Genomic DNA, 19,985 nt, shown 5'->3' with positions numbered 1-19,985 from the left:
CTTAAATGGGACATGGGGCATATTGTGGTGTCAACTGGCAATCTCTGGTACCCTTACATGGACATAGCCTTGATTCATGGACTGTCTCTTGCACAACACACACACACACACACAGGGCCTGAAGGGACAGAAATATTTAATAATGATATTGTCTCATTGTCTATAGTACCTTTAAGCAAAATGTAGTTTCCCTGTTTCACTCTCTTGACATGTCAATTTTTGTTGTTGCAATGTCTGCCCCAAGGCATAGGAAATTTTGTTCTAGCCCGTCATTTTCATTCAATATGGATCTTTGTGTTTTAATCATATTTCTTGTACTTATCAGTTTGTTGGGTTTTGGTTTTTTTTCCCCCTCCATTTTATCATTCTCTTCCCTTTTATTGGGGAGTTTGATCCATTCACATTTGTCATAAATATTAAGTCTGTGTTTTCCTTCCTTTAATTCTTTTCTGTTCAGAGGATCACGCCATGAAAGATTTAGAGTTGGAATGGACCTTATGGGTCCATTAATAGATGGGGAACCAGGTCTTGGAGAGGTACTTCTCCAAAGCAGTGAACAGCAGAGGTAGGATTTGAATCCAGATAATTGGACTGCAGAGCCCACACTCTTTCCACTATCTATTTGATTTTTTTTTCTTCTTCTTTCCCCCCCTCCTGGCTCCTGAATTTTATTTTTCTGCTTCCATTTGATCCCCATCACTGCACAGAGATTCTTTCCTTTCCTTCTCCTTCCTCCTGCCCTAGCTGAAAGTTTTTGAATTTACTTTTATTGTTATTTTCTCTCTCTCTTTTTCCCATGTAAGCCCTAGTCCAGATAAGAATTTGGTTCAGAATATATCTTGCCCTCCCATCTACTCATTTAATTTGAATGAAATTCATGTATGGCACCCTTTTCAATGAAGTGCCAATTTACTTTATCACCTTAATTTCTCCTTTCTCTTTATGGTGACTGTGGAATCTAGTCTCCCATTATGGGCTTTGTGCTTACTTTCTTCTTTATCCTTTCTGATGTCTGTCACACAAACAAGACCTCTGGGAGACAAAAATCTTGTTCCCTTCTCTATCCAGCCCATCTATCCCTTTCCTATATTTTAAAAAAAGCCAACCTTTTAAAAATGACCTTCTTCTAAGCGGCTTTACTCCCAGAAATATTAATTCATGTAGGATGATATTATGGCTCAGTGGAGGTGAACTATATTCTAGTTGAAGAGGCCCAATCCTAACTAATGCCCTTACATTCACCACCTGTACATCCTAAGGATTTTTTCCAGTGTTGTCTCACATCCTAGCTCTGGACTTATATTTCCTCCCCTCCCCTCCTCACAACTCTTTGAACAGAAATAAAGGAAAAGAATCACCCTCCCATCAAAGTTCTCCTTTTGGTCATGAGGTGACCATTACCTCGTTGGCCACAGGTGAGGAAGTTTTCAGCACTGGCAATTCTTGAAGAATATCTACAAAGTCACAGAGAGGATGTGGCCTTCATAGGCCGAAGGGAGACCTGCATCAATAAAGTTCATATTCTGGGAGGACTGATGTAATTATAATAGACATCTTTATAGCATTTTCCATTTAGAAAGTAGCATATATGCATTACCACCTGTGATCCTCACAAAAACCCTGTGAAGGAGGTATTGTTATCCCCATTTTATAGAAGCAGAGTTGAAGGCTCAGTGAGATAAATTAACTTGGTCAAGGTCACAGAGCTAGTAATAATAGCCCACATTTCTGTGGTACTTTTTAAGGATTCTAAACTACTTTCTCCATAATAATCCAGTGTGGTGGATAGTACAAGAATTTTTTTTCCCCAACCTTGTTTCACATTCTATAGATCATGTGTGTACAATTATTTTGCTTTTGTGGATACTTCAATGCACCTATGTCAGTCAGAGCTTGGAAGGAATGTTAGAAAATAGAATGTTAGATCTGAGAGGGACCTTGGAACCTAGCCTATCAGAGCTAGGAGGAATCTTAGAACACAGAGCATCAGATCTGGAAGGAATATTAGAGCACAGAATGTTAGAACACAGAACTGAAGAGCTGAGGTGATCTCTTAGAGCTGGAAATGACCCTAGAACATAGAACTTTATTATTATTGTTATTACTGTTGTTACCAATGCCTTTTATTCTTGTCACCTTTATTTCCAAGTATGTACTCTCTCTTTGAGCAAAGTTCCCCTTGTAATAAAAATTTAAAAGAAAAACAGTTTAATAAAATAAACCTACTATCTCTGATGTCTAAGCCAATAGTCTTAATTTTGTAGTATTGACCATTTCCATCTCTTTTGCTCATTATTGATCACTCTCCCCTTCTTTAACCCTGTCTTACCTGAAGAGATTACTCTTCTCCTTGCCAAGGCAAACCCTCCTCTTGTACCCTTGATCCCATTCTATCCTGTCTTCTCCAGCAGATTGCACCTTCTACCATCTCCACTTTCTCATTACTCTTCAATCTCTCCTTGTGTACTGGCAGCTTCTTTACTGCCTACAAATATGCCCATAGCTCTCCCATTCTTAAAAACAAACAAACCCTATACCTCATTTGATCAGTCTATCCTCACTAGCTATCATCCCATCTCTCTTTTTTTTTTTTATGGCTACAGTCATTGAGAAAGCAGTGCCTCCATTTCTCTTTCTTTCATTCCCTTCTCTTTTTTTTGGAGGAGGTGCCACTGTGCACTATTTGTTCCCGTAATCACAGTCAAGCCCTGCCCTTCTCTCCCCTCTTCCCCCACTCCAGTTCCTATAGAGGTGACACGTGCATAGTCCTGAGCTCAGCGTTACATAGGGAACAATGCATGGTGAGTGCTAACATGCAGGGGATACTCTATTTCCCCATCCCCAGAAAGGTCTACCCTAAGGAATGAACCAGTATCACTCACCTCTTCAACTAGTTCAAATTAATCCCTCTATTCAAAACCCAGATTAATTCCACATGGGAAATTTGGGTGCAGTTTGAATCCCTACCCCTGCAGTCCTGGGCCTGATTACTGGCCAACCAGGGGATTCCCTTTGGCCAGCCAGAGAGACTTCAGCCAAGTAGGTCCAAGCCTCATCCCCAGGCAGGAAGCAGGGGCTGCTGGCTGATTGGCTCTCCTCTGTCCCTCACCGCAGGGCAAGATGAGACTTAGTAGGGCTGCTTGTTCAAGAATCTTGTGAACATGGTTAAAGCTGCCAGGGGCTTGTTGGTGGGCACCATGTGACCAGCTCCCTTGATAGCGAGGTAGGTGATGTTGTCGAACTCCTTCAAAAAACCAGCAACTTGCTCCCTGGTACTGTCAGACACTAGCCATGGCTAACACTGTACTTTCACCTTCTGGTTCAAGGAATCCATGAACTGCTTCTCTCCCATGAAGTTGCAAGCCATGTCTACATCCCAATTGTAGATCAGGATACGGTATTTCTGACCACTGAGAAGTTTGAGGTATTGCTCATTCACATCTAATAGAAGCACTGAGAGTTATTGTTCACCACCTGGTTGCACATGTCCTCACATGGGACAGATTCAAGCACATATAGGACCTTTTGCACATAGAGGTTGTTTAGATAGGCAGAAGGCATTGTGGAATTGGTGCAGCGCAGGTTCAGTGGTACCTCTGCTCCAGTTATCAACAATGCCTGTTGCAACATTCACTAGACTGGCATTCGGGTGAAGAGATTCCCCACATCCTGTATTACTGATGTATCCTCATTCTCTTCTTAACACTCTGTAGTCTACCTTCAGATTTCATCATTCCACTGAAACTGCTCTCTTCAAAGCCACCAATGACCTCTTAATTGCCAAAGCCACTGGCTAGTGGCCTTCTCTCAGTCCTCATCCTTCTTGATCTCTCTGCAGCTTTTGACAGTATCCATGATCTTCTCCTGGATACTCTCTCCTCTCTAGAACCTCTCTGGGTTCTCCTCCTATACCTGACCATTTCTTCTCAAGGTTACTTGGTTGGATCTTTAGATCATGCCTGATAATTATGGGTATCCCCCAATGAGCAGCCCTCAGTCCTCTTATCCCTCCATAGTACCTTGCTAGGTGTTCTCATCAGTTTTCATGGATCCAATTATCATCTCTAAGATGTAATTTTTAGAGAAATTTATCAAGCCCTAACCTTTTCCTGATATCTGAACACAGTAAGCACATAATAAATCCTTGGTGATTGTTGATCGACTAGGTGTGAGAGGAAACCTCAGAATCTTTCTAATTTGCATTTATCTTGTTATTAGTGATCTTAAGCATTCTTTCATATAGTTATTACCAGATTGCAAATTAAAAAAAAAATAGGGGGCAGCTGGGCAGTGTAGTGGATACAGCACCAGCCCTGGAGTCGGGAGGACCTGAGTTCACTTCTGGCCTCAAACACATAACACTCACTAGCTGTGTGACCCTGGGCAAGTCACTTAACCCCAATTGCCTAACCAAACAAACAAAAACACTTGTTTGTTTTTTCTCTTGACTATGCATATTTGTTATTTTGTTTTCCCAATGGAGGGGACAGGGAGAGAAAATAAATGTTGATTGGGAAAAAAGAAATATTTGTTTATATCTTTTGCCCGTTGGGAAATCAACCAAGAAATCAATCAACAAACATTTATTAAGCTTTCATTACATGCCAGGTACTAGGCTGAGCACTAGTCAAGTCAACAGCAAGCATTTAGTAGGCTCTTACTGTGTGCCTGGCATTGTGTGGAAGTTCTGGTGATACAAAGACAAAGCTGAAACGTCCCCTGCCTTCGAAGGAGAAATCAAATGTAATAAACTACATAAGGATGCAGTAAAGTAGAGGATCTCATCCGTTATCATAAAAATCTTTGTCCTTGGGTGGAAGGCACCTGTAGCTCTCTCTTAATCATTACCTTAACAGTCCTAGATTGAATAGACTTTTTAAAAAAAATCATAAGAGTGCTTGATCCTGCACTGCTTCTCTCTTCTTCTTTTTCGTCTAAAAATAGAAACTGTTTTCTTGTTCTGATAAGAAATTCTGTAGGTTGCATTGCAAATATCTCCCCATTCCACACACTTCCTTTTCTCCTTATTTCATTCGCCCTTCCTCTACCTCTCTTTCTCCTGTGAAAGGTGCTACTTGTCAGCACCAAATTCCCATAGATCGCTGCCGATTGACTGTGTACTCTCAATGGGTGTGAAAAACTTTAAAAACCACATTGGACCCTAAGAAGCTGAAGCTGCTACCAAAAAGCAGTTTTCCTAACACTCTGATCCATCTTTTTCTTTTCAGTTTGGCTCTCCAGGTTATTTGACCTCTAGTCAGCAGATTTAGCTGCTGGGTGATATCCTCCCTGGGCTGTGCAGGAAACCAGGCTGAGAAACTCCCCAGCACCCTCAAAAAGCTTACTTTCTAATGGATGAGATACCACACATATGCATTTAGGAAACAGACTGCCCCAGAGAAGATGAAAACTAATCTTAAACAGAAGGCACTAGCAGCTAGGGCAACTGAGAAAGACCTCCTGCATCTTACACTTTTAAAAAAACACCCATCTTATATTTCTTTTGTTTATGTTTTATCATATGTTTATTTACTTTGTCAAACATTTTCATCTTGATCAGGCTGAACCAATAGTTTGATCCCTCTGATCTAATCCAACCCCCTTTTTTGTAGATGATAAAAATTAGACACAGAGGTTAAGGTACTTGTCCAAGGTCCCCCCCATTGATTAATAGCAGGGCAAAGATTATAACCCATTTTTCTCTTTTTTGTTTTTTTTTGAGATAATTTACCCCATTCTACCTCTCCCTTTCTTCTTCTCTGAGTATAATCCTCTCTCATCCCTTAATTTTATTCTCCAGATATGACCCCTTAATCTTCAACTCACCCTGTGCCCTCTATCTACCTATCTATATGTACATATACATAATTTTTTTCCTCCAACTACCCTAATACTGACAAAGGTCTCATGAGTTATAAATATCATCTTTCCATGCAGGAATGTAAATAGTTCAACCTTAATAAGTCTCTTATGATTTTTCTTTCCTGTTTACCTCTTTATGTTCCACTTGAGTCTTTTATTTGAAAGTCAAATTTTCTATTCAGCTCCGGTCTTTTCAAGAATGCTTGAAAGTCCTCTATTTCACTGAATGACCATTTTTTTCCCCTGAAGGATTATACTCAGTTTTGCTGGGTAGGTGATTCTTGGTTGTAATCTTATCTTCTTTGCCCTCTGGAATGTTATATTCCATGCCCTCCAGTCCTTTAACGTAGAAGCTGCTAAATCTTGTGTTATCCTGATTGTGTTTCCACAGTACTTGAATTGTTTCCTTCTGGCAGCTTGTAAGATTTTCTCCTTGACCTGGGAACTCTGGAATTTGGCTATAATATTCCTAGGAGTTTTCCTTTGGGGATTTCTTTCAGGAGGAGATCGGTGGATTCTTTCAATTTCTATTTTGCCCTCTGGTTCTAATATATCAGGGCAGTTTTCCTTGATAATTTCTTGAAAGATGATGTCTAGGCTCTTTTTTTGATCATGGCTTTCAGATAGTCCAATAATTTTTAAATTCTCTCTCCTGGATCTATTTTCCAGGTCAGTTGTTTTTCCAATGAGATATTTCACATTGTTTTCTAATTTTTCATTCTTTTGGATTTGTTTTACAGTGTCTTGATTTCTCATAAAGTCACTAGCTTCCAATTGCTCTATCCTAATTTTTAGGGAAGTATTTTTTCAGTAATCTTTTGGACTTCTTTTTCCATTTGGCCAATTTTTCTTTTTAGGGCATTTTTCTCCTCATTGGCTTTTTGGACCTCTTTTGCCATTTGGGTTAGGCTATTTTTTAAGGTGTTATTTTCTTCAGTATTTTTCTGGTTCTCCTTTAGCAAGCTGTTGACTTGTTTTTCATGATTTTCTTGCATCACTCTCATTTCTCTTTCCAGTTTTTCCTCTGCTTCCCTTAATTGCTTCTCAAAATCCCTTTTGAGCTCTTCCAAGGCCTGGGACTGATTCATATTTTTCTTGGAGGCTTTGGATGTAGGAGCTTTGACTTTGTTATCTTCTTCTGGTTATATGTTTTGATCTTCTTTGTCACCAAAGTAAGATAATATAGTCTGACTCTTTTTGCACTGCTTGCTCATGATCGCGGCCAATTACTTGAGTTTTAAACTTTTTGTTAAGGTAAGAGTCTGCTTCCAATGTGGAGAATGTACTGTCCCAGGCTTCGGGGGTTTGTATAGCTGTTTTCAGAGATACTTGTAGGGACCTGTAAATTTTCAGTTTTTCCAAGGTGTGAGGTGTTTACTCCTTTCCTGGCCTGTGACCAGAAGCACTCCTTTCTGTCCTGTAACTGTGAGGAGGGTTTTCTCTCCACAACCACTGCAAGCTCCACCACGCCAGCACTCCTCCTCAGCCCAGTACTGCGGACTAGAACTGTGACCCAGATCCAAGCACGGGTTCCTGCCTCAGCACTGGCAAAGAGATCCCTGCAATCCCCCTCTGATCAGCCACTGGACTCACCCTAAGTCTATGGGCCAGAAGCTCAGGAGGCAGCTGCCCCCCAGCTCTTGGGGAATGGAGCTGAGACCCTACATGCCTCTCTCAGCACCGCAGAAACAGAGTTTTCCCATTGACCTTCTAAGTTGTCTTTGGCATTTGTGGATTGAGGAGTCTGGAAACCACCACAGCTGGCTGCTATCTAGTCCTCTGAGGCCTGCTCCAGGTTTGCTGTGGCCTGCATGCCCACACTATGCTGTGCTCTTCTTCCAGTCCTGCACTATATACCTTTCTGATCAATCATCCAGGTTGTCTTGGGCTGGAAATTTGTTTCACTCTGTCTTTTTGTGGGTTCTGCTGCTTTAGAATTTGTTTAGAGCCATTTTTTATGAGTATTTGGAGGGGTTTGGGGGAGAGCTCAAGCAAGTCACTGCTTTCACTCTGCCATCTTGGCTCCACCCCCTCCATCTTACATTTCTAAGAATACTTATTACTAGGACCATGAGGACATGATTCTGACTGATTTACCTACATTATGATCACACATCATGGAACCTGAAAACACTTTATGATGTGTATTCAAGCTTAGATAGTTGCAGTGCTTTCCTTCCTTCCTTCCTTCCTTCCTTCCTTCCTTCCTTCCTTCCTTCCTCCTTCTTTCCTTCCTTCCCTTCCATCCTTTTCTGTTCTCTCCCTCCCTCCTTCCTTTCCTTCCCTTCCCTTCTTTCCTTTCCTTCCCTCCTTCTTTCTTTCCTTTTCTTTCTTCTTTTTCCCTCTTTCCTCTCTTCCCTTTTCCCTCCTTCCTTCCTTCTCTCCTTTCTTCCTTTCCTTCCTCTCTCTCTTTCTCCCTCTCTCCCTCCTTCCTTTCCTTCCCTCCTTCTTTCCTTCCTTTTCCCTCCTTCATTCCTTCTCTCCTTCTTTCCTTCTTCCTTCCTTCCTTCCTTCCTTCCTTCTCTATTCTCTCCCTCCCTCCTTCCTTTCCTTCCTTTCCCTTCTTTCCTTTCCTTCCCTCCTTCTTTCTTTCCTTTTCTTTCTTCTTTTTCCCTCCTTCCTCTCTTCCCTTTTCCCCTTTTCCCTCCTTCCTTCCCTCCCTCCTTTCTTCCTTTCCTTCCTCTCTCTCTTTCTCCCTCTCTCCCTCCTTCCTTTCCTTCCCTCCTTCTTTCCTTCCCTTCCTTCCTTTTCCCTCCTTCATTCCTTCTCTCCTTCCTTCCTTCTTCCTTCCTGCCAGTATAATGCTCACTGACTCAATTTAGGCCTATACATCTAGAGCTGGTATTCTACCCGAATAGTGGAATAAATAAAAGATTCTAAGAGGAAGAGGTGAAGAGGAACAGTATGAGATTGCAACCAGGACAAAGACACTAAGACTGGATATTAAAATTCACATTTTCAAAACAAGTAAGTCAATATGGATGGACTATCCATGTCTTGCTCTGATACCCATGAATCAGTCAACAAGAACATATTAAAGGATTGCTCTGTGGCAGGGACTATGGTAGACACTGAGAATGATTCTTAGTCACATATATTTGCATTAATCCCCATATATCTTGGCTATTAGATCCTTATCAGAGATATTTGATACAAAATATTTCCCCAATCCACAGGTTCCTTTCTTATCCTAGCTGCATTGATTTTATTTGTGCAATTTTATTTTTTCAATTTCATGTCATTTAAAAGCTTTACTTGATATTTTGTAACCTCCTGTATTCCTTGTTTGGTAAAGAATTCTCCTCCTAGACATAGTTATGAACGATATCTCTGGAAAGTAAAAGTATTACTCTACCCATTTAACATTTAACTGACCTTCATGTTAAGTAACTTGCCTGAGGCCTTAGAGTTAGTAAATGACAGAACTGGAATTTGAACCTAGGTCTCCTGGTTCCACATGTAGTCCTATTTCAATGATACTATACTACTTCTTATAGTAAAGGCATACAGTGGTTTGTACAACATCTTATTGGTAGACAAAAAGATGTGACCTATTTTTTCTACCTTCCTTGTAGATAAGACCATATAAAAGGAATGTGATAGTTTTGAGTCCATAGGGAAGGAGGGTTGAGGTAAATGGGATGACCCTTCACCTCCCCCCCCAATTCAGTTTCTTCATCTGTAAAATGAGGAAATTGAATTAGGTAAACTCAAAGGTCTCCAATTCTAACATTCTATGTTCTAACCTTCTCTGTCCCAAGGTACCTTATAACTTTAATGTGCTGCTAGAATTTTCATCTTCATTCTACGTATACACATGCACTCACACTATTCACATATACTAGACTTTCTGGTGTCTGAGCATGAAATGGAGAATTGGGAGGCTGAGATGGAGTGTTTTGGTCTTTCTATGTCTCTCCAACTCTCCCCGTAGTTTAGAATAGATATCAAGGATTATGGATATTCCCTTCCTTCTGGCCTTTGGAATGCCAAACATTAAGCCCAGGGTCCTTTCTCAGGCTGTGTGTGTAACCACTGGCATCACGAGGTGGGGCTTGGCCACCCACAGCACTGGTTCCCACTCTGCAGGTACAGCCCCAACATTCCTTTAGTTCCTCAGCCAGCTGCCTTCTCCTATAAACCTGGCTTTCCTTAGGGCCTCCAGTGGTCCTTACTCTCTCTCTTCTGCTCTCTTACTTCTTTCCCTGTGCCCTCAGAGACATATACCACCTGGCTTTGCAGATGGGACCTCAATCCAGCATTATTATCTCTTAGAGAGGGTTCTGGTTTTGCTTTATTTTTAACCTCATTGAAGCTTTGCATATTTTTTTAAAGGCCGGAAAAGTTGTGGGGGGTTAGGGAAAGAAGAGGAAAAATTGTTGTCTTCTTCTCATGTAAGGAGACTTTTTCTGCATGTTAATCAGTCAACAAGAATTTATTAAGCCCACATTATGTCCCAAGCACTATGCTTACCACTGCTGTGGTTACAAAAAAAGGCAAAAATACAGTTCCTGCCCCGTAGGAGCTCACACTCTGTTGGGGGAGACAACATGTAAGTGACTAGGTAAATATAGGATAATAAACCATAAACGGAAAGTAATCTCAGAGGGGTAGGTACTAGCAGCTAGAGAGATGAAGGAAGGGCTCCTGCATGAAGTGAGATTGGAGCTGAACCCCAAAGGTGTAAGGGAAGGGTCAAAACCACTTCACTCCATCTTAGACTAGATATCTACCTTAATCTGTTGTTGTTCAGTCATGACCCAGTTGGGAGTTTTCTTGACAAAGATACTGGAGTGGTTTGCCATTTCCTTCTCCAGCTCAAGGTAGAGAGGAAACAGAGGCAAACAGGGTAAAGTAACTTGCCCAGGGTCACACAGCTAAGTAAGTGTCTGAGGGCAAATCTGAACTCATGTCTTCCTGATTCCAGGCCAGGTGCTCTATTTCACCATGTAGCTGCCCTAGATATCTTAATTAGGTGAGCACAAATCTCCATCAGTCACAGATAAGCTTTAGGCCAGGAATTCTTAATCTTTTGTGTGCCCCTTTGGCAATCTGGTGAAATCTATGGGCCCCTTCTCAGAACCAGGCTGTTAAATGAATATGATAAAATATATAGGATTATGAAGGAAGCCCATTATATTGAAATAGTTTCTAATAGTTTCAGAGACCCTAGGTTAACAATTTAGACTAAGTGTTACAAAGGCACTTTTAGACTTTATGTAAGAATGGTACTCAGACAAAAGAGCATATATAAGTTATCAGTTGATCCCAGAAATGAGACAACATGGCCCTCCTGCACACCCCTGAGGAGGACCCATGTGGTGGGGAGAAGGGAAATCCTCTACTTTGGTTCTCCCTTCCCCACCACTCCCTTAACTTTTTTGGCTGGAGGAAGATCTTGCAATTTTTGAAAGGTTTGAAAGAATTGGGACTTCCCATTTTCCTTTCAGTGTTTTGGCATCATCCCTCCCACCCCAGCAAAATAACTACTGGTATCGGTGTTTGCATTGGAAGGTGAGAACAGACTAGGCATGGATTCCTACAATTTGCTCAGCAAAGGAACTGCATTGTACCTAGGAGGCAGGTTTTGAGCAACCCAATCATGAGAGAAGAGGATTTCTAACAATCAGGAGCTGTGAGGTAACCTTTGCCATAAGTGTTCACTATTCATTTGAGCCCCTTTTCCCCTGGACTCTGTATAGATTTGTGGGATGGTGTCATGAATGTTTTTGTATCAACCCTTCCTATTGTACCACCTTAGTGAATATGCCACTATACAATAGTTGTTGTTTGTCCTTTCTTGAAGAGGACTATGACATCAGGAAGGTGATGCCATGACATGCAAGTGAATTGGATTTAAGTGAGGGAGAGCTGTGCAGTCACCAGCCTCACTTTCTCTTCCAAAGCCATCTGGGCCCAGTGGCAAGATGTAGATCAGGATGACTGGAGATGGCATTAGATGTAGTGGGAGACCTTGGCCTTTTTAAGCTAAGGTCTTTAACACATCTCAGTTTGACTAAGGCAACACCCATCCAGTGATTAAGGCTAGGTAAGAAATGAGGCAATGAATGGTCTCTTTTTGTCTAGTAAAAAAAAAATATAGGAGGGGAAGACCCTTCAGGTTTCTGGGCAAAACAGGTACAATTTCTATTTACATTCACTCTGAGCCAATCGGGGCCCAAACAATGACCAAGTGGGGCTTGGTCTGGGACCTATTGTTGGCCAATCAATGACAGCCAGAGTGATTTGGGTCCTTAAGAAAGAAATCTAGCCTGTAAAAACTAAGATATCTTGTGAGGTTTCAAATATCTAAATTTACATTCCCTTGGGAAGACCACCTGTATGTAAGGATGTTGATACATATGTGGACAGAAGAAAGGGAAGGGAAAGAAGAAAGAAAAAAAGGAAGGAAGGAAGAAAGATAGAAAGAGGGGCGGTTAGGTGGCACAGCGGAGAGAGCATAGGCCCTGGAGTCAAGAGGACCTGAGTTCAAATCCAGCCTCAGACACTTGACACTTTCTAGCTGCGTGACCCTGGGCAAGTCACCCTCACCAGTTTGCCTCACCACCCCCACCAAAAAAAAAGAAGGAAAGAAAGGGTAAGTTGTGTTACCCAACTGGCCAGTTCCAGTTGTGTCCCCAGTAAGCCAGTTCTTACTATTACTCACAGAGGTTATTGTTTGTCAAATTTGTGTTCTTTGTACTTCCATTCCTTGTGGATAAGACCATGCAAAAGGAGGAGATGGATTTGAGTCCACAAGGAAGGAGGATGAAGGGAAACAGAGTGATGTTCCCTTGCTCCTCCTCAATTTCTTCATCTGTAAAATGAGGGAATTAAGTTAGATAAACTCAAAGGTCCCTTCTAGCTCCAACACTCTATGTTCTGAGGTCTCTCCCTGTTTTCATATTGCTTTAAAAAAATCTACTGGAGATTGGATGACTAAATTGACTCTCAACTAATAGCATGGGAAAGAAACACACTGGTTGGGGGTCAAGCCAATGACATGAGATAATAATCTCTGTCCCCTCAGGAGTATCTTTATTTTTTTATTTAGTATTTTATTTTTCCTTAATTACATGTAAAAACAATTTTCAACATTCGTTTTAAATATTGAGTTCTAGGGGCAGCTAGGTGGTACAGTGGATAAAGCTCCGGCCTTGGAGTCAGGAGGACTTGAGTTCAAATCTGGTCTCAGACACATGACACTTACTAGCTGTGTGACCCTGGGCAAGTCACTTAACCCCAATTGCCTCATCAAAAAAAAAATTGAGTTCCAAATTCTCTCCCTCATTGGGAAGGCGAGCAATTTAATATAGGCTATACATGTGTAGTCATGCAAAACATATTTCCGTATTAGTCATTCTGTAAAAGAAACACAGACCAAAATAAAAACCCAAGAAAAATAAAGTTAAAAAAAAGTATGCTTTGATCTGTATTTAGACTCCATCAGTTTTTCTCTGGGGATGGACATCATTTTTCGTCTTAAGTCCTTCAGAATTGTCTCGGAACACTGTACTGCTGAGAAGAGCTACAATTCAGAGGGGATCATGTTACAATGTTGCTGTTAGTGTTGTACAATGTTCTCAGGAGTATCTTTAAACCCTGAAGGGAGAGATCTACCCATCTCAGCAGTGCAAGTGAGAGTTAGGATGGGAATAATCCAGAGTTTATGTGGGTTACCAAGGAAAGCAGAAATAAGCTGGGGAAGTGAGGGGCAGAGCAGTCTGTAAAAAAGTCTCGGAGTGGAGGGAAGGTGTGTGGTGCAGTGCTGAGGGGGAAGGGCAGCAAGCAATGATAGCTAACATTTATATAGCACTTTGTATGTGCCAAGTGCTTTACAATTATTATCTCATTTGATCCTCAGAACAACCCGGGAGGCAGGTGCTATTACTATCCCCATTTTACAGATGAAGGGTTAGACTGAGGTTAAGTGACTTGCCCAGGGTCACACAGCTAGTAAGTGCCTGAGGTCAGATTTGAACTCAGGTCTTCTTGACTCCAGACCCAGAGCTCTATCCACTGCACCACTTAGCTGCCTCTATATAAGGCACTCCAGTGTGTACTACTAGGCAGAAAGGTGAGGTTGTAAACGCTTCAAAGGACAGAAAGAACATCTTATATTTGATCCTGGTAGTACTAAAGAATGGGGGTCACATGGTCAGACCATGAGAGGGTGAAGTTGAATGTGAAATCTGGGGAGAAAAGAAAAGAAATTAACTAGATTCAGGAATAATCTTCATGTAAATGTCAAATTGAAAAATATCAATAATTGTTTTAAATAGCTAAGGACTGTGTAAGACTAAAAGCCATTCCTCAAGGGATAATTAGTCAAAAGACATAAATTAAAAATGATAATAATAATAATAATAAAGAATTGAAAACTATTAACAACCATAGGGGGAAAATGCTCCAAATCAGTAATAATAAAAGAAATACAAGTCAAAATAATCCTGAGGTTTCCCATTATACCCTGGAAACTGGCAAAAATGACAAAATATGGAAATAGAAAATGATGGAAGGGGTATGGGAAGATAGGCACACTAGTGCATTATTGGTGGAGTTGCGAATTAGTAAAATCATTGTAATTATGAAAGTTAAGTTTCTAAAATGTCCATAACCCTTCGATCCAGAAATTCCACTCCGTGGCTTATACCCGAAGGAGGTCATTGATAAAAAAGAAAGTACCTATATTCACCAAATATTTATAGCAGTCCTTTTCATGGTAGAAAAGAACTGGGAACAAAGTAGATGCCCAATGATTGGGAGAATGACAAAACAAGTTAGATTCCATGAATGGAACGGAATATCACTGTGCTGAAATAAGAATATAATGAATATAGAGAAGCATGAAAATATCTACGTGACCTGATGCAGAGTGAAGTAAGCAGAACCAAGAAAACAGTACATAAGGAAGACAGTCACTAATACAGAGCAATATAAAGTGAACGCTGCAGAATTACAAAGAATAACCATGGCCCCAAAGATGAGCTATGATAAGACACCTTTCCCCACACCTGTGCAGAGGTGGAAGGCTAATGGGTTTGGAATATTGCATGTATTTTCATATTTTTAAAAAATGTATTGATTATTTTCCCTGATTTTTGTTCCCTTTTTCTTTTAAAAAATATTATTTGTTATATGCATGCCTCTCTGAAAGAAGAGAGGGGGCAGGATGTAGGGGGAAATTTAGATGATATAAAAACAAGAGGCATCAATAAAAATTTATTTTTAAAAAATAGCTAAGTTCTACTTCCACTTGTGAAATAGTTGATCAAAGATGTCAAAGAAAACATATTAATATTAATATTGTAATCTGCATTTGTGGGCTAAGGTCTGCCAGAAACAATGTTATTTAACTTAAGGTTAATTTAAAATTCAAGCATTTCTAGCTTAGAGACATGTCCAAACTGCCACAGGCTCTCTGCTCCAAGGTAATTTTAGGTAACATTTATAAGATTCTTCAACAAGGAAAAGATCACAACACATAAAAATATAATCAAGTCAAGTCAACAAGCATTTATTAAGTGCCTACTGTATGCCAAACACTGTGCTAAGTAAGCCCAGGGGATATAAAAGAAAGGCAAAAACAACTTCTAGCCTTAAGGAGTTCAGGTTCTAATGGGGGAGGGCTATATGCAAGCAAGATACAAACAGGGTAAACTGAAGGAAACTCAGAGGGAAGGCACTAACATCAAGGAGGACTGGGAAAGGCTTCTTGCAGATGGTTGGATTTTAGCTATGACTTCCAGCAAGCCAGGGAAGTCAGGTGGTGGAAATAATAAGGAGAAAGAGAATTCCAGGTATGAAGGAGAACCAGTGAAAATGCCTGGGACTCCAGGGAAGGGTTTAGATAAACATTCCACAATTGTTGAGCAAGGATCCCATTCTCTCCTGAACCACTCCTCTCACTCCAAGAGTGTTATCGCAAAAATGATAGCAATGCCTTTTCTCAATGGTGAGTAAACAAAGAAACCCTCCAAGGGTAAGGAAGGCAACATACAAGCAACTTATTCTTTGTGAAAAGTTGGGTACCAGCCCTTTCCTTAGAAAAGTCTTTTTGTTCTTCACCTATCATCTGTTTTTCCAAAGATTTTTGGAAAGGGCTTGAGAGAAAAATATGATTTCTTAATATTTTCAGTTCTCCTAAAAAGGAGGCTTTTAAAACCTGTTTCATGATTAGTCACTCCCTCCCCCCATAAGTATATCAATTCAGTCAAGCGAGCATTTATATGGGATAATAAGAGCTAACATTTATACAGTTGTTACGTGCCAGCTACTGTGCTAAATGCTTTACAATTATTGCTTCATTTGATCCCCACAACAACCATTGGAGGTAGGTGCTATTATGATCCCTATTTTACAGATGAGGAAACTGAGGCAAATAGCTGTGAAGTCCCTTGTCCATGATTACACATTTGGTAAGTATCTGAGACTGATTTGAACTCAGGTCTTTCTGACTCTAGGCCCGGTGGTCTACCCAGTGAACCACCTAACCATCCCTCATACATATAGTGCTTTAAAATGTGCAGTTTTTACAAACACTATTTCATCTGAACTTCATGAAACTTTTTGTATCTCCAGAGAGAGAGGGAGGGGGAAATATAATGAAATTTATAATGAAATAATAAATAATAAAAATATAATGAAAATGAAAATGAACTGTTCAGAAGTCTCCCAGATAGTTATAGTGCTATGAGGCTCCTTCAATCTCTAAGCATTTATTAAGCAACTACTATGTGGCAGGCACTGTGCTAAACATTAGGGATACACGAAGAGGCAAAAACAAAAACAAAAACACACACTGCACAAAACAAACAAACAAACAAACAAAACTGACCAGTTCCTATCCTCCAGGAGTTCACAATCTAATAGGGGAGACAAACAAATATATGCAAACAAGCTACATACAGGCTAAGTAGGAAATAACCAATAAAGGGAAGGCATTTGAATTAAGAGAGGTTGGGAAAGGCTTCCAGTAGAAGATGGGATTTTAGCTGGGACTTGAAGGAAGCCAGGGAAGTCAGGAGGTGGAGTTGAGGAGGGAGGTTCCAGGCATGGGGAATAGCCAGAGAAAGTGCCTGGAGCCAAGAGATGGAGTGTCTTGTTCATTGAACAGCCAGGAGGCCAGTGTCGCTGGTTTGCAGAGTATGAGATGGAATATGAGGAGTGAGACTGGAAAAGGGAGGATGCTAGATAATGATGGGCTTTCAAAGACAGAGAAATTTGTATTTGATCCTAAAGGTAATAGGGAGCCACTGGAGTTTACTGAGTAGGGAGAGGCATGGTTGGACCTATGCTTTAGGAAAATCTTTCATTTTGGTGGCTGAATGTATTGGGAGAGACTTGAGGTAGACCAAGGGACCCATTAGCAGGCTATTGAAATAGTCCGAGTAAGAGATGATGAGAGCCTGCCTGAAGGGATATGGCAGTGTTAGAGCAGAGAAAGGGGTATATTTGAGATATGTTGCAGGAGAGGATTTTGGGAAGATGGTGGAGTTGATCAGAAAATTCCAAGCTCTCCAGATTTGTGCCTCAGAACAAACATAGAGGGCTAAAAATAAACAAGAGTTGGGTCAGAACAGTGGTCCTTTTGGGACAATCTGTATAACATCCAGAGAAAAAATGGAGGTTTGATCCCTGTAAACAGTGAACACCTCCAGGCTAGTTCAGTTAAAATAACAATCTACAAGCCCTGGGGCTATCTGGGTTGGGAGGTGGCTGCAGCCCTAGCCACAGGAACTTTTACTTCCTGAACAGTGTGGGGAGCCAGGTGTCTGGGGCATCTGAGCCGGGGAGGATTGAGGGAATCTTTGCCAATAAGGAATGCCAACTCTAGCTGTGTTGCTGAGATGTGGCCCTGGGCGAGAAGGAACCTGCACAGGCCTGGTGAGTGCAGAAGCAGTGGGTAGGGGTAGGGGACACCAATGGCTGTGGACACTTACAGGAGGGCAGAATTCTTGGTTTCAGTTCTAAGCTAGAGGGGAGAACTGAAGGAGGATCTGAAGCCAGAGGCACCATCCACTTTACCCCAGAACTAGAGGTGATTACAAAAAATAAGCTGCTACAAATAAAATTAAAAAAAAAAAAAGAGCAGGCAAAGGAGAAAGAATCCAACCATAGAAAATTACTATGGGAATAGAGGAGACTAGGGTTCGTCTTCAGAGGAGGATACTGAAGCAAAAAAAAGCCTCTCCTGCTCTAAAGAATAAAGTCAAATGGTTACCTGCCTAAAAAGAATTCACAGAAGAACTTAAAAAAGACTTTAAAAATCAAATGAGAAATATTGAGGAAAATTTTTAAAAAAAAACAATGCAAGAAAAACAAGGAGATTATGAAAAAAAAGTTAACTAACTATGAAAGGAGATCCAGAATCTTAAGGAAGAAAACAATTCCTTGAAAATTAGAAGCCAGCAAAGTCATGAGAGACCAAGAAAAATAAAATATAAAGAATGAAAAAATAGAAGAGAATGTGAAACATATTGTAAGAAAAACAACTGATCTGGAGAATGGACCAAGAAGAGAAAACATAAGAATAATCAGACTACCTGAAAGCTACAATCAAAAGAAGACTCTTGATACAATAATACAACAAATAATTAAAGAAAATTGTCCTGAAGCATTAGAACAAGAGGGGAAACTAGAAATAGAAAAAATCCACCAATCACTACCTGAAAGAGATTCTACATGGAAAACCTACAGGAATATAATAGTCAAACTCCAAGGCTCTCAGCTCAAGGATGAAATATTATAAGCAACAAGAAAAAAGCAATTTAAATACGGAGGTGCCACAATTAGAATCATACAAGACCTAGCAGTGGCGACAGTAAAAGACCACAGGTCTTGCAACATGATATATCAAAGGGCAAAAGAACTGGGGTTGAAAATATCATACCTGGCAAAGTTAAGCATAATCCTAAATGAAAAAAAAAAGGATATTTAATGAATTAGACTTTCAGGATTTTGTTAAAAAAAAAACAAATAAAAAAACAAAAAACCCAACCCTGAACTTAATAGATGATTTGGCATGTAAGATCCAAGAGAAATATAGGGTGCATATCAAAGATTCACTACAAGGGACTCAATAAGGATAGAATGCTTACCTTTTATATGAGGAAATGTAAAACACATGTCTAAGATTCTTATTAGTGATTGATTAGTTTGTAAGAAAGATTGGGGTAGATCCTCACATGATATGATTTTTAAAAGTAAAACTATTTAGGACTAGGTAAAAAGAATAATTATTTTATACAAATGAGGTCCAAGAGGAAGAACTGACACAGAGGAGTTAGATGGAGGAGGACAGCTGGTAGTTCTGGAACCCTGCTTTCATCAGGAATGGGCTTAAGGGAGACCAAGAGTATAAAAGTGTAATCGAAAGGATTACCTATTGTGCAGATTGAGTTTAGGTTTGGATCTCAAGATATAATGACACATACTCAGTGTAATCTTAACAAATAATCACATTTGTTTTGCAATGATTAATAATGATTAAAGCAAAACACACACATAAAGATGAGAAAAACATTCAATATAATAAGTAATAATCAAAATACAGAAAAGGGGGAATAAGAAAAGAAAGGATACACACTCACTGACCAGGCGAGCCCAAATACCTAATAGACCAGGGAAACTGAAGAACAGCCAAGAGGTCTTGGTCAGGGAGGCAACTAGGAGGCATCCAGCTCCTGCTCAAGAGAAGTGGTGCATGCATTCCACTTCTGACCACAACAGAGATTCAGTGTCCCTATCTCTGACATCAAAATACTCCAAAAATCCCTTTCCAAATGGCCCCTTTTATATCTATGTAAACCAGGGAAAAACAATCTTGATATTTTGTTTTGTGTATGTATCCTTGGTGAGTGCTCAGGTCCAGGCATGCACACATTTTAACAAAGGCTGGGCCTTGATCAGAGCCCCAAATACCTATTTGTTGCGTTAAGTCTCCAAGGAGTGATCAGTTCCTTGGACAGTTACACACCTTTCTCAAGAAAAATGTTGCTTGAGATGATTTGCTTCCCCAAGTTAACATAGTTTGTTGGTTATTTAATGTTCTGTCTCCATGGTCACCTGCCATGCATTGGTAACTCCAATTTATCTTTATGTCAGGTCATGAGGCGGTTATA

The 19,985-nt window shown here is 40.3% G+C and overlaps 1 long non-coding RNA gene across 6 annotated transcripts in view; it reads right to left on the bottom strand.

The window, feature by feature from the left end:
* Positions 1–19,634, bottom strand: part of LOC110198754 (uncharacterized) — a 49,073-nt gene extending 29,439 nt beyond the window's left edge. For all 6 annotated transcript variants that reach the window (XR_013482526.1, XR_013482529.1, XR_013482525.1 and 3 more), the window contains exon 1: positions 19,459–19,634. This is a non-coding gene — a long non-coding RNA (uncharacterized LOC110198754). The remainder of the gene's footprint in view (positions 1–19,458) is intronic.
* Positions 19,635–19,985: the final 351 nt, after the last annotated feature.

The sequence above is a fragment of the Phascolarctos cinereus genome, unplaced genomic scaffold (assembly GCF_003287225.1).
Source record: "Phascolarctos cinereus isolate Bilbo 61053 unplaced genomic scaffold, phaCin_HiC Scaffold_726;HRSCAF=1367, whole genome shotgun sequence".
In the NCBI taxonomy this organism is placed as follows: domain Eukaryota; kingdom Metazoa; phylum Chordata; class Mammalia; order Diprotodontia; family Phascolarctidae; genus Phascolarctos; species Phascolarctos cinereus.
The sequence above is the reverse complement of the archived record's forward strand: the minus strand, read 5'-3'. Positions and strand labels throughout refer to the sequence as shown.